The 13,539-nt window shown below is 49.8% G+C and overlaps 1 protein-coding gene across 1 annotated transcript in view; it reads left to right on the forward strand.

Annotated features, from left to right (window-relative positions):
* IST1 (IST1 factor associated with ESCRT-III) overlaps positions 1 to 13,539 on the forward strand; it is a 578,781-nt gene that overhangs the window by 217,564 nt on the left and 347,678 nt on the right. The window lies entirely within an intron of this gene.

Below are 13,539 nucleotides of genomic sequence, written 5' to 3' on the forward strand. Positions count from 1 at the left end.
ATACAAAGGGCAGTTGCTGCTTGAGGGTCCAAAAGTGAGGCCTTTGAAGTTAGGCCTTTGATGGTCACTGGGCCTTACATATCAATCCCTAATCCCAGGTCCTAGATCAGCAGTGCCAACAGTCTGGCTGGAAGGGAGAGGGAGGCAGAGAGAGTGGGGATGGGGAAGGAAGAGAGAGGAAAGAAACAGATGAGGAAAGCCAACCCACATAATAATGAGACTAAGATGACCACACACAAGTGTGAAAAATCGGGACAGGGGTGGGGGATAACAGGTGTCTGTATAAGACAAAGCCCCAAATATCAGGACTGTCCCTATTAAATCGGGACATCTGGTCACCCTAAATGAGACCTTGCCACAGGAGAACACGAATAAAGATGCTACTTCACCCCAGCTCCACCCACAGCCCCACAGGAGAGGCAGGTTTCTGCTAAAGCCGCAAGTTGGGAATTTGCAACCTTGTCATTTTCGTGGTCATCACTGGCCTTCAGAATTAACACACTGCTGAGATGAATGGGCGTCAGTGACACATCCCAGAGCTGTTAGGCTGAAGCCCTCCTAGGTGTAAGTCCCTGACAGCAAGTATGGATTTACCCACTTTGTGACTGCCTGTCTGCAGAAATTCTGAGCACCTGGCAGGGGTGACGCTCAGAAAGGTCCTCCGCAACTGAAAGGACAGGCACTTAATGCTGTTAAAATGACAGCTTAGATTCTGCAGAGACGCTGTTGGCCCTGCATTGCTCTTCAGGGCAGACCCTGCAGAGAGGAAGGTGTAAAACACATGATTCCCTCCCTGTCACTGAGAAGGCAGCAGAGAGATGGCTCACGGGGAGGAGATGAGAATTCCTGAGCAGATAATAATGGGCATAGTGAAGAGTATGCAGCGAAGCTCCTAGAAAAAGGGAGCTGCCATTGGCTAAGGCAGAACAGACTCATTCACCTACACAGTGGCTTGGACCAAGGGTCCCCCCCACATATTGCTCTCAAGGGGATCAGGCTATACTCACATACTGTGAGAGGCTGAATTAACTGAGGAGTGATGTTGTGCTTTCCAGCTACAAAAAGTGTAACCAGAATAGTGACCGGTTCGTCCCTCAGCGAGTGTAATCCCAGCTGCGCAGAACCTCCCCACTGCTGGCATTCCCAGGACAGATGAGACATAGGCAGAGCACTGAGATTTCAGCCAAGGGTTGGGAGGTGCCCTCTCCTGATATCAGCCCTCACATTTTCCCATGTTAGTTTGAGTTTCTTCTTTGAGGTTTGAGCCCTTCTTGCGTTTATCAGCTCTGCTGAGGAAAGCCAGTTGGGAGAGAGAAACCATTCAGCAGAGCCCAGTGACAAAGAAACCAACCACAGACTTAACCCAATCCAGAAAAGAAAAGCATTTGGCCTGAGCTTCTGGCCTCCTTGCTAGTGCAGCTGGGGTCTGAACGCACACCAAGGAGCCTACTTGACCAGTCTCCAGCACAGGAGAACATGCGCGCAACACAGCGACAAGATGGGTCTGAAACAGCCCCACAGCCTAGAACCCTGGGCACGCCCTGTCTACAGGAGAAACTGGCTGCATGGAAAGAAGAAACTGCCTCTGCAGTGACCTAGGCTAGTCTCTCCCGAAGGAAACACCAAGTGCCAGAGCTCAGTACTTTACCTTCTACAGTGCTGTGCCCAGTGTCCGAGTCTGTCCCTTATCCTTGACAAGTTGCCCTGAGAAGAAACTCAAATGCAGTTCCCCAGCCCATGAAATAATTTCCAGAACTGGGCGTTGGGCTTGAGTCTTTCGGCTATTGGCTGTTAGTGAGGGCTGTGCTCCCCCACTCAAAAACACCCCCTCCCTCCCCACTACAACTGCTCTCACTTCAAACATCTGGTACTCTCCTGCACATTAACTCTTTCTGGGACCTGCAGGCAGAGGGGTATAGTTTGGATTTCTGGATGTCACTGGGGGCTTCCTCTCTGCGCTGCCTACCCCTGTGCACTTAGCTGTGAGAGTCCCCAGCGGCCCAGCGACCCCTGACCCAAGCACATCGTAGAGCCACTGCGCCCCAAAGTGAGGGACAACTAAAGCTGCAAGTTTGTCCTTTCCACCCCAACGCTTTGGGCCCCTCGTTTCTAGATCCCATAGCTCAGAAAGGGCACCAGATACAGGCATCAAACAGATACCTATGAGAGGGTCTGTTACTCCTTTGGCAACTGAACAAACAGGTACACATCTCCTCAGCCTTTGTCTGAATGTGCCAGGGCCGTAAGAGTTAAATGGAGTCTCAGTTGTCCCAGTTATTTGTCCCAAGGCCCACACAGCCTGATCTTCTTGGCAGATAATGGAAGGTGATGCAACTTGTCTCCCTCAGTGTGAACTGCAAATGATTCCAAAAGTTCTCTTGGGATGGGCGGGTGCTGGGATGTCACAGCAAGGTGAAGTGATGCTTCACTGCCCCTTGGGGGGCTACTCCGGGAGGGCAGCATGCACAGGTAAAGGAGGTTTTAATTTTTTAGTCTTACAAAGGCTGCCTCTAGTCCATAGATGCCAACCCTCCCCCACTGAGACTGCCTGTGTCTGGGGCTGACTGAAGATCAAAGAGCTGCTCATGGGCTGTAGGAACCCTGCTAATCTCCCTGCAAACAGACAGGCTGATGACACAATGTCAGGGGTCAGCGGTTATCATGACAGTGCCTGTTGCTATCCACCAGTGTAGGTGGAGAAAGGATGAGCAAGGCCCTGGCTTGGCCTGGTGCTTACATTACCCAGCCACCAGTCCTGACAGGCTATTAGCATTAATTCTGCAGCTCTGCCCCAGAGTCAGCTGGAAACAAAATGGTGCACATCAGCCCCCAGGGTGCGTCTCCATGGTGACATGTTGCCCTGTCAGAATGTGGCTATAAACAGGTGACATGATGCTCAGCATAGGCCAGGACAAGCTGCAACAGCCTTGTGGCAGCTACTGCCCAGTTAGCTGACATGGGCGCCCCATTCTGCTGGACGTGGTACAGAAACAGCCTTTGACTGAAGCAAAGAGCTCAATGTTTTGTCTTCTAACAGGAAAACACATTGTTGTGTGGACCAGGTCCTGGCAGCAAGGGGCCTCCTGGGCACTTCGGGGGCTGGCCAATCTCTTGGGCTTGTCTGGTGGCCGGGGAGTTGTAGAACTTCCAGTGTCTCTACTGCTGAGGCCTGTGGGGCCAGGCCTGCACTATGATCAAGTGAGACACCTGGTGCTAGGACATCAAGCACTGGAGGGGCAGATGGCAGGGCCAGGATACTGCATTGGTGTTAAGGGTCAGGTGCAACACCCCAGCTGGGCAACGTGCTGAAATAGCTGCTGCCTCCCTCGTGCCAGCGCTCGTCTAAAGATTTCACACGAAAAATGGCCTGTGTCAAAACCAAACATTTCACAAGTTTTAACTTGCTTCAAAAACTTGCTTTAACTGTCCCCCGCTCACCATCACACTTTAAAAAATAGAAAAGGAGAAGTTGACTTCTACCAGAAACTCCCAAACACAACATTTTCAGAATGTTTGTGAATTCTTTTTTCTGCCTCTCCCAGAGGCTTTTATCTCTTTGAGTTTAGGCAGAGTCAGGGCCAGCTACAGGCACCAGCACAGGGAGCAGGTGCTTGGGGTGGCCAAAGGAAAGGGGCAGCATGTCTGGGTCTTCGGCAGCAGGTCCCTTGGTCCCTCTCAGAGGGAAGGACTGGACCCCAAATTGCTGCTGAAGAATGAAGCGGTGCAGTAGAGCTGCCGCCGAAGTGCCGCCAATCACGGCTTTATCATTTTTTTTTCCCTTTTGCAGCTTGGAGCGGCAAAAAAGCTGGAGCTGGCCCTGGGCAGAGTTATAAGGGTTAAGTCCTGAGGCCCTCACGTAGACTATTCTGCCTGGCAATAAATGCCCTAAATTGACGCAACCCAGAGACTCTACCTGTAATCCTGTGCATGGCAGTGAGGTTCAGAGGAGGGTATGGCAGGATCCTGCCTGCAGCTGGGAAAATATTGGCATGGAGACAACAGATAATCTGCGTTACATAAGGCTGGGGACCTAGCCAGATGGAGTGCAGGAGGCAGCAGGAAGTAGGATCCAGAGGGAGCTGTGGGTTCCTTCAGCCATGGCCTATGGTATCAAGAAGGGGATGGAAGTGTTTAGGCATGCACATTCCTTACCCAGCCTCAGTTCCCTGGAAACTCAGTGCCCCTAGTTACAACAGGCATGGCTTTGCAGAAGGTTCCAGAAGAGGGTGACACAGGCATCTTTGATCCCATGAGTGGGAATCTGCAGAGGTCCCTGAAGAATTGGGGGGCATGTCTACGCTGCCCCGCTATTCGGGCTAAGGGGTGTGAACAGCAGTGCACAGTCAGGAATACATTAATGCAAGCTTGGAACCTTTATGTTTGGGACTGCAGCATCCGTCGGGGGGGGGGGACAGAGCGGGGAGTTACAGTGCAGTGCATGCATACTGCTATTCACACGCCCTTAGTCTGAACTGCGGGGCAGTTAGACATGCCCTGAATTACACGCAAGGCTGGAGACCTGCCTAGAGAAGGCGGGAGGAGCATGGGCTGAGAGTGAGATCCAGAGGGAGCAATTCCAGGGTTACCTCTTCATGGCACTTCAGACAGTGCATGAAGAGGCAGGGAGGAGGGGAGGATACACCAGAGACTAGGGGAGGATGGCAGTGGTGGAGTTCTCGTGCTACAGGGCACTGGGTAGCCACCCTTCTGTTCCTACCCACCAGGAAACTGGTAGCTTCAACTAGTCAACAACTCAACAGTCCACTTGCCAGTCCTGACACATCTCCTTTGGCCCAGGACTACATCTTGGTTTCACTCTCTCCATCTCCTCCTGGGCCTGTCAACTTATTGCTTTCTTTTTACTCAAGTAGTTAGCCAATATTTGGGACGTTGGCGATTGTTTCTGTGAGGAGGAGAAATTGATGACATGAGTCAAGTATTTCTTTGATGCAATCCTATTTATAGAGGCTGTACCAAGTCCTGTTTCCCCAAACACAGTAGGAACAAACAATAGGAGGCAGCTCTTTGCTCACTATTCTAAGGCCAAGGCTACCCTTCAAAGTTCTCCTGACATACTAATGTCAGTCAGAGGTGCAAAGAGGTGTGATCTGTGACTGACATCACTACCTTGCCAACAGCTTCTAGCACAGCTGCAGCTATATTTACCAGGGGTGGAATTAGGTATACCAGCAGAAGTTTTGCAGGAAAAAGGAGGAATACTTTGCTGGTATAAAACACAGTACAGCTATATCAGCAAAGCACTCTAGTATATACCAGCATTGAGCCTCTTTCCAGCCAGTACTCTGCCCAAAAAGCTCTCTCTTGTGGCCTTCTCTCAGGGCCACATTACAAGTCACTTCACTTTCTGTCTCCTGGCTTTCTGCCTCTCTTTGAGTGTTATCTGGCTGCTTCTGGCTCAGTTGCGGACACAGCTGAAACCAAAGGAAATCCTAGCCCATGTTTGTATTCACTCTAGTCTTTGGGCAGTAGCTGGCTACCTTTGTTTTGGCTATCATTATGCAACAGGGCATTAATTTGTTTCCTTATTTAGCTGGAATGGAAAGTGGTTATCGCACCCAACAAGGTCAGTGAAATCTGTGACTGCCCACAGATCAAATACATACTCCCTAGAATCCAAACACCCTTCAGTATATCATACTTAACATGTCCCACATCAACTCTTTGTCTTCCCTGTCAGCTTCTCAGCTGTCCCATTCTGTGTGTCTGCTTATAACTCTATCCTCCCTGCTGCTCAGCGGGCCCCACTCTCTCTGGGAGTCAGCTTTGCTGTCTCCCTCTCTCCCGCCCACCCAGCCAGGCCATGTCCAAAATATTGCTGGAGCTTTCTTAGTGCTGCCAAGTGCCAACATTTATCATTTTATCATGAGTCTCACGATATTAGGTATTTTTCTTCAAGTCCCAGCTCCTAGGTTTTTGTAGTTACAAGAGAATCTCAGCCTTCATCTAAAATAAAAATTGCTTGCCTTCAGGGCTACAAAAAAAAGTTGGAAACTGTGAACCAGAGGCTCCAACGTGAGGAGACAAATGAAAAGAACCCCACATTTTTAAGGCCACTCTCAATTTTGGGGGCTGGACTCATGATGTCTGAATGATTAGGCTTGTCAATACTGCTTCCTTTATCACATCTCTGAGATCCAGACTTCTCTCAATAGTGTGCTGAGCTCAACCATCTGCAACAGCCATAATGTGTAACACTGTACCACAGTCCCCAGAAAGATGTCCTGTATAAATAGCACAGTGAACAGACAAACAGCATAATGCAGGCAATCCATTCTCACTTCTCATAAGATTTCATATGCCATGGCAAATCAGGGTATCATCAGAACACAGCCAACACGTCTCATATACAACCACAAACCTTCTAGGCCCAGATCATGAAATCCTAGCATTTCCCCAAAAAGAGCAAAGACCAGGAGGGTGACAACATCACACTTGGTAGGGGAGATATGTACCTGTGAAATCAATGCAGGGAAGACTCAGCTCACAAGCAGTAAAGAATAGTGGCTTATCCAAACTGCAGATTTGGGCTGTGGGTTTCTTAAACAGTTATGAAACACAGGAGGAGGGACGATTACTATCACTGCAGTACAAATTCCCTTGGAAAACTTCTTCATCCCAAAATTTTATGAAGTAGGTACAGAAGTGTCAAGGTTCCTCCCCCACTCTGAACTTTAGGGTACAGATATGGGGACCTGCATGGACACTTCTAAGCTTAATTACCAGCTTAGATCTGGTAACACTGCCACCATCCAGAAATTTCAGTGTCTGGAACACTTCCTGTCCCCCCAAAATCTTCCCCTCCCTGGGCAGCCTTGAGAGGCTTTTTCACCAAGTTCCTGGTGAACACCGATCCAACCCCTTGGATCTTAACACAAGGAGAATTTAACCATCCCCGCTCCTTTCCCCCACCAATGCCTGGTGAGTCCGGATTCAATCCCCATGGATCTTAAAACAAGGAAAAATTAGTCAGGTTCTTAAAAAGAAAGCTTTTAATTAAAGAAAGAAAGGTAAAAATCATCTCTATAAAATCAGGATGGAAAATACTTTACAGGGTAATCAGATTCCTATAGCCCAGAGGAACCCCCTCTAGCCTTAGGTTCAAAGTTACAGCAAACAGAGGTAAAATCCTCTCAGCAAAAAGGAACATTTACAAGTTGAGAAAACAAAAATAAGACTAACAAGCCTTGCCTGGCTGTTACTTACAAGTCTGAAACATGAGAGACTGATTCAGAAAGATTTGGAGAGCCTGGACTGACATCTGGTCCCTCTTAGTCCCAAGAGCGAACCACCCCCAAATCAAAGAGCACAAACAAAAGACTTCCCCCCACCAAGATTTGAAAGTATCTTGTCCCCTTATTGGTCCTCTGGTCAGGTGTCAGCCAGGTTTACTGAGCTTCTTAACCCTTTACAGGTAAAAGAGACATTAACCCTTAACTATCTGTTTATCACAGGAAGGATTAGAGAAGTGCTGATGGAAAGCTAAGGCTGCCTACATTGTACATTTCTTTTAAGTCTCATTTGGCTTTTCCTGTCCCTCTGTTTATAACTCGGATATACTTGGAAGGGTTTTAACCCCGTGTGGCTGACATGCCTGGCCTCGACGTGGTGTCTCTAGAGATGTTCATGGTCTCTCCAGACACTTTTCACAATTTACCATGGACCTGCTTTCTCACAGTCTGATTTCAGCCATGAGAAGATAGTTGTTGTTTATATTACCCCAAGGTTACGCTCTAGAGAAGGCCACAAAAACCCTTCCAGAGAATGTTTGCCTCTTCAGACTGACAGGGAGACCACACTTAACTTCTGCTGCATTAAAATGAGAGCCCATTGCTTAGAGTTTCTGTCTAGTTTATCTGCAGCAGCAAGCAGGCCTCGGATAAGCTGCTCAGGGGAATGGTGATCTGTTGTTTTGGTGGCCATTGAATTTTACACCATCGTGTGTATGGGCCTGGGGTTAGCGGGGCAGATTCAAGTGAGCTATGGGCACTAAGAGTCCTGCAACACTTTCGGACTTAACTCCCTGCCCTCCCCCCAGTTCCTCCCAGGAGCTGAAAGCACTTGCTGGTGCAACAGGGGATTTGATTCCAATCCCTTTCCACCCCAGCTCTTGCGCCCAGGGCTGGAGGAGCTGTAGGGTCACCAGCCAATCAGTGTGCTCAAGTCACTGGCACTCTGATGGTGCCCAAGGTGATACCTGTAGTTAGAGAAAGGATCCTGGGGTGGAGGGCAATCAAAAGCCCTGACTGGCTGAGAGGGCACAAATCAATGAGTTGTGCTCATTGTTAGAGCTGTTGTGTTTTGTGTACTCTCAACGCTGCCCAGCAGCAGGAAGTGCTATTGGGAACAACTCCAGTGTCACTGCCCTGTGTGGGGAAAGATCTCTCCTTGCTCTGCCTTAACATTAAAGCAAATATTAGGTAACTGTGTCTCCTGTTTTTGATTTGTTACGTAAGCATTTCATGTTGTTGCACATTCCACACAGAGTAAATAACCAACAAGGCTGGGGATTGGGAGGGAAAGAGAGGTGCAGTGGGATGGAGGTGCTGTGTGTGGTGAAGAGGTGGGCAGTTGTCACATTGCGTTCATTGTTCCTATGATTATTTATTTACAAGAGACAGTTGGTACACCTTGCTATGACGTTAGGGAATGTCCAAATGAAAGGCTCCTGGCTGCCTTGCATTGGAACCACCACAGGAAGAAGAGACTGGGCATTTCACTCTATTGCCTCCTCTCTGGTTTGCAACACAGGGTGTCCATCCCAGTTACTGCACCAGGTCAGCACTCTCGCCTGAGGGCAAGGCAGGGCAGAACAGAGCTGAGCTCCCTCACTGACAAAAGGCACCTAGTGAAGCAGCAACAACAGAGACAATGTGGAAAAGCAGAGTCAGAGAGAATGCCAAAGCAAGAACAAGAACTAAATTGTTGCCCCTTCCTGGCTGGCACACCTTCCCCCCCTCAGACCACCTACCTCTTCCCCATCCCCACCTGGTACTGTCTCCCCACTTCATTGCCCCCCATGCCCTTCTCCAGCCTGCGCTCCCTCCCCACATGCCCTCTCCACCTGGCACTTCCTCCCTACCTCATCACAACTATATCCCAGCTGAGCCTGAACATGAAGGTCTCTGCACTTCTCTCCCTGCACCCCCGGCTGGGCAGCATTTCCTTAAGAGTCATGGTCTGGTGAGTTTGCTGGTCTTTCCCCTGCAAACCCTGGGCAGATGTGAGGTGTTTGCAAGGCGCCCTTAGACCCGCCTGGGCTGTGGGAGCTATTCTGCTTTCAAGGCTACTTACTGAAGCACAATCTATATTGCTGCAGTTGCCTCTAGAAGGCCAAAGGCATGAAAGGCCCCACTGTCTCCATGAATCTCGCATGGGGTTGTATTTTCTGCAGCTCCCTGACAATCATTGCCAGTCAGGGCTGCCCAGGGGATTCAGGGGGCCTGAGGTCTTTGGCGGCTGGGGGTCCCCGCTGCCGAATTGCCACCGAAGACCTGGCACTTCGGCAGCGGGGACTGGGGCAGAAGGACCCCCCGCCACGGGTCTTCGGAGCACTTCAACGGCGGGTCCCGGAGCGGAAGGACCCCCTGCCGCCGAATTGCCGCTGAAGACCCAGAGTGGAAGAAGCTCCAGAGCCCAGGCCCCACGAGAGTTTTCCAGGGCTCTTGGAGCGAGTGAAGGACCTTGCTCCAGGCGCCCTGAAAAACTCTTCTGGGGGCCCCTGAGGGGCCCAGGGCCTGGGACAAATTGCCCCACTTGCCCCCCCGCTCCCCACCCCGGGCAGCCCTGTTGCCAGCCCCAGCAAAGGAACTGAAGCAATGGACTCTTGTGATAATTGGACCTAGAAATTTACATTAATTGTGAGCTTGACTGTAAACACTATGTAAAGTTGCTAAGATGTCACAATAATCTATAACAACAACTGTTGATGGGAAAAGGTGCTGAAAAGATCAGATGATATAACTCAACAACTGTGTTAAGCTTGTGCTTGGTAAAAACAGAAGACGTGGAACCAGAAATTAATGAACCAAAATTCATGTGTCAAATATTAGGCCTAACTGGTGGGCAAAATAATGAGGCAACGGGCTATTCTAATGACCATTCCTTTTGTGGGTCCTTAAAGAAAAATTGGGCAGAATAGATGGAGGCTACTAGAGTAAGCTTCGATTTCTTAGCTGCCACTCCTACGTTTTCCTGGGATCCTGGACCTTCATCATCCTGATCCTGAACAATGTCCTGATCAGACAGGCCAGAGAGAGGGCTTCAGATACTTTGCCACCCTGAATGGCTCCAACTGAACCCCAAACACCACCAGATATGAAACAGGATCAGATTGTAGCCGCAGCAACAGCTTCAGCCCATGGCAACTAACTTCTCTTTTCCCCTTAAGGACAGTTATTTACCATCTTTCTAAGAGACTGTCAAACAAGGGCTTTTCCTTCTAACAACATTATCCAGCTAAAAAGAAAGAGAACAAGGCATGTTGTTAAAATGAAAGCCTTACTTAATACTTTACATTTCAAATGCTTTAACTTTTTTCCTTCTCTGTATTGTTAACAATTAGAAGAATTTTTAATGCTATGTTTACACGCTACTAAACAGGCTGAGGGTTCTGTATACCAAAACCTAGACCTTGTTTAACACTGTTTAATGCTAGACAGTGATTGAGTCATGACCATACCTCCCACCTAAAGTACTGCAACAGGGCAACCCAGTTTAAAGCCAGCCACCATTCTGTCTGCAGCAGCACTCACCAGAGGAATATTCTAGGGGTTTGTCTATACAGCAAAAAAACCCAACCCACAGCAGTGAGCCTCAGAACCCGGGTCTACAGAGATGGGCTCCCAGGGCTCATTCCATGGCATTAAAAATAGCACCCTGGCCATTGTGGCTCAGGCAGGGCGTTGTCAGTGTCTGAGATGGGACATCTCTACCCCGCTCGTTTGTGCTGCTGTGCAGGAACCCACAGTGTGTGACAGGCTGAAATGTGAGTCCCTGGTGGAGGGTTTTGCTCTGTAGACATAGCCAGGGTGTCTGGCTACAGGCTCACAGGGCCGCCCAGAGGATTCAGGGGACCTGGGGCAAAGCATTTTCAGGGGCCCCTTCTATAAAATAAATTGCAATACTATATTATCATGGGGGGCACCTGTGGGGCCCAGTGCAAATTACCCCACTTGCTCCTCCCCCTCCCCAGGTGGCCCTGGGAAAAATAAACCTTCCGCATCTTGGCACAAACCCAGTTTTGAGAAAACTTCTTTACAAGGTATCACTGGTTCTCAGCATCAGTAAGTGCTAAAAGGCACTAAAGCTCATTAAAAGGGTTGGACAAATATTTTCCGTCAAAACTTTTTTTGGATCTAAAACTAGGGGTTTTTAAAAAGCAGAAAAAAATCACAGACAATGTCTGCCTTCCTTCAAAATCTGCTGTTGTTTTTTTGATTGAAAAGCTGAAATTAGTCTGCCAAAACCTGAATATGGTTTGGGGTTTCAGAAGTGTGTGGCCAAATATTTGCTGCTTGCCGTGTTTAATTTAAAGAAACAATAAAAAAATTCTGCTTAAAAAAAATTCAAAACTTTTGAACCACCTCAGCTTGTGACCAAACACCTGAGCCCATCCAGTCAGAGATTTTTCCAGGTTTCTGATACTCTGCTGGCTTCCTTGACTCATACCTGTCTCTATAACTTTGGGTTCATTTAGGTTAGAACATAAGAACAGTCATACTGGGTCAAACCAAAGGTCCATCAAGCCCAGTATCCTGTCTACCGACAACAGCCAATGCCAGGTGCCCCAGAAGGAGTGAAGCTAACAGGTAATGATCAAGTGATCTCTCTCTCCCCTGCCATCCATCTCCACCCTCTGACAAACAGAGGCTAGGGACACCATTCCTTACCCATCCTGGCTAACAGCCATTAATGAACTTAACCTCCATGCATTTATCTGTTTCCTAGGAACTGGCTCCATGGGGTCCCTCACAAACTGGAGATGGTTACTATGGGTTTGTCTTTAGTATAGACTATGTACATATCCACGAACTGAGCATTTGAGCTTGTTCCACAATCTGGAATGAGCCTATGTTGTGAAAACTGAAATGCTCAAAATAGCACATGCGTGTGAATGGACACAGGGTGCTAAAATTAAATAAACCTGGAATAGATTGCCTAGGGAAGTTGTGGAATCTCCATCTCTGAAGATATTTAAGAGTAGGTTAGATAAATGTCTATAAGGGATGGTCTAGACAGTATTTGGTCCTGCCATGAGGGCAGGGGACTGGACTCGATGACCTCTCGAGGTCCCTTCCTGTCCTAGAGTCTATGAGTTCTCAAACTTTGGAGTTGAAACCCCTCAGGGGGGTCAAGAGGTTATTACTGGGGGTCACAAGCTGTCAGCCTCCACCTCAAACCCTGCTTTGCCTCCAGCATTTATAATAGTGTTAAATATATAAAAAAGTGTTTTCAACTTATGGGGGGGGAAGGGTCACACTCAGAGATTTGCTATATGAAATGAGTCACCGGTATAAAACTTTTGAGAACCCCTGAATTAACCCCTCTGAAGCCTCAGGGAATGCAGGGTAGGAGGGGGGGGGTCTCCCTTGGTAGGGTTGAGAAGGATATTGCTCTTCTCATGTGATCCCTCCCCCAGTGGCTAATTTTAAATGAAGCTACCCTCCCCTGACATGAATCTCCCTATGACACTGAAATTAAATATAGACTATAATTTGACATTTGAGAAGTGAAAGGGATAGTAGCCCTAATGGAAAAGCTAACAGCTTGGCTCTTCTGCAAGCCTCAAACTGCTGAATGAGCTTTAGGGTAGGCAAGGCTGTGCCTCCCAAACAGCCTGGCCCTGCCCCCTAACGACCTCCACCCACTTCCTACCTCCCCACTGCCCATCCCCTCCCAGAATCCCCAACCCATTCTGCTCCTTGTCCCCTCACCATCCCTCAGAGACCCCAACCCCGACCAGCACCCCGGGACCCCATCCCTGCACCCTGTCCCCTGGCTGCCCCAACCCCTATCCACCCCCCCCCCACTGAGTCCTGACAGACCCCCAGAATGGCCACAGCCCAACCCCCCCCATTCCCTGCCCCCCACCTCCCTGTGCCCTGTCCCTGGGACTCCCTGCCCCTTAGGCACCCCCCCCCCGCAGCCCTGGCCCCTTACCACCAGCTCCCCCCGAGCCCCAGCGCATCCAGCAGCGCCCCTCGACAGCAGCAGCAGCGTGGCTCCAGCGGGGCCTGAGCCCCGCCCCGCTCAGAGCCACGTGGTCAGGGGGCGGGGCTGGGAGCTCAGCTCCCTCCGCTCAGCGCACAGCGCGCAGCCCCGCCCCGCTCAGAGCCACGTGGTCAGGGGGCGGGGCTGGGAGCTCAGCTCCCTCCGCTCAGCGCGCAGCTCGCAGCCCCGCCCCGCTCAGAACCACGTGGTCAGGGGGCGGGGCTGGGAGCTCAGCTCCCTCCGCTCAGCGCGCAGCTCGCAGCCCCGCCCCGCTCAGAACCACGTGGTCAGGGGGCGGGGCTGGGAGCT

This window comes from Gopherus flavomarginatus, chromosome 14 (assembly GCF_025201925.1).
Source record: "Gopherus flavomarginatus isolate rGopFla2 chromosome 14, rGopFla2.mat.asm, whole genome shotgun sequence".
Lineage (NCBI taxonomy): Eukaryota > Metazoa > Chordata > Testudines > Testudinidae > Gopherus > Gopherus flavomarginatus.